We start from the raw sequence: 1,564 nt of genomic DNA, 5'->3' as shown, positions 1-1,564 counted from the left end.
AAAAATTAAAAAAAAAAAAAAAAAAAAAAAACACCAGCTGGGCATGGTGGTGCACGCCTGTAATCTCAGCCACTCAGGAGGCTAAGGCAGGAGAATTACTTGAACTCAGGAGGCGGAGGTTGCGGTGAGCACTCCAACATGGGCAACAAGAGCCCACGCTGAGACTCCATCCCAAAAAATAAATAAATAAAAGAGAGAATTGAGGTCTAGATATTGTGTCAAGAGTCAGGCTCCTTTTCATCATGTCCTGGATGGCTGTATGTTCTTTCAGCTTTCGCTCATACTGTCTACTCAATGTTTCTTAAAATTTCATTTTTTTTTTTTATAGAGATGGGATTGCTATGTTGCCCAGGCAAATCTCAAACTCCTCAAGTGATCCTCCTGCCTCACCTCCCAAAGTGCTGGGATTACAGGACTGAGCCACCACACTTGGCCTCATTCAGCCTTTGTTTTTTTTTTTTTTTGAGATGGAGTCTCTCTCTGTGACCCAGGCTGGAGTGCAGTGGCGCAATCTCGGCTCATTGCAACCTCCGCCTCCCAGGTTCAAGCCATTCTCCTGCCTCAGCCTCCCGAGTAGCTGGGACTACAGGCGTGCGCCATGACACTCCACTAATTTTTCTTTCTTTTTTTTTTTGTATTTTTAGTAGAGATGGAGTTTCACCGTGTTGGTCAGGCTGGTCTTGGACTCCTGACCACAGGTGATTGACCTACTTCAGCCTCCCAAAGTGCTGTGATTACAGGCGTGAGCCGCGACGCTCGGCCAACTTTGCTTTTTACCTCTCTCACTAAGGAGACATTTTGATCAGCGCTTTCTTTAGTTCATCTTGTCTACTCGGCTGCCCCTCTACCACACCCAGAACCATGCTGAGAATTCTTCCAAGACCTTCTATAATCAACCCTATTGAAGGCTGAACTCTGTGGGATCAGTTATGCCTCAAGACCAATTCAAATGTAAGTGAATACCTGATAATAGATTTGGGTTATTATTTCATGCTTCAAGTCATGCTTATATATTTCACATTCTTACAGACAGAAATACAACTGAAAATATCTTACCAAGTTAGAGAATGCTGATCTAGCTTGATCCATCATCCCGAACTGCCACACAGAAGAACCTAGGTATCAGAATAGAGAATTATTGAGAAAGATGCTACTGTATCACATTAGTGAACTTTCTATTACCAGGCTAAATGTTATATCAAATTTTTAAAATACCTTATCACTTTTCTAGAAAAGGCATTTAACCACAATTTACATGACAACTAAATTAAGTGTGATCCTTTTTAATACTTGTTATAGGCCGGGCGCGGTGGCTCAAGCCTGTAATCCCAGCACTTTGGGAAGCTGAGGCGGGCGGATCACGAGGTCAGGAGATAGAGACCATCCTGGCTAACACGGTGAAACCCCGTCTCTACTAAAAAATACAGAAAAAAACCTAGCCAGGCAAGGTGGCGGGCGTCTGTAGTCCCAGCTACTAGGGAGGCTGAGGCAGGAGAATGGCGTGAACCCGGGAGGCAGAGCTTGCAGTGAGCTGAGATCCGGCCACTGCACTCCAGTCTGGGCG

General features: G+C 44.8%; 1 protein-coding gene across 1 annotated transcript in view; it reads right to left on the bottom strand.

The window, feature by feature from the left end:
- TFRC (transferrin receptor) overlaps window positions 1-1,119 on the bottom strand; it is a 27,517-nt gene extending 26,398 nt beyond the window's left edge. Inside the window, exon 1 of the mRNA XM_011978708.1 lies at window positions 1,057-1,119. The gene's annotated coding sequence lies outside the window, so the exon portion shown is untranslated. The remainder of the gene's footprint in view (window positions 1-1,056) is intronic.
- Between the last annotated feature and the right edge of the window lie 445 nt (window positions 1,120-1,564).

The sequence above is a fragment of the Mandrillus leucophaeus genome, unplaced genomic scaffold, assembly GCF_000951045.1.
Source record: "Mandrillus leucophaeus isolate KB7577 unplaced genomic scaffold, Mleu.le_1.0 Scaffold199, whole genome shotgun sequence".
In the NCBI taxonomy this organism is placed as follows: Eukaryota; Metazoa; Chordata; class Mammalia; order Primates; family Cercopithecidae; genus Mandrillus; species Mandrillus leucophaeus.
This window is presented reverse-complemented; position numbering and strand designations above follow the sequence as displayed.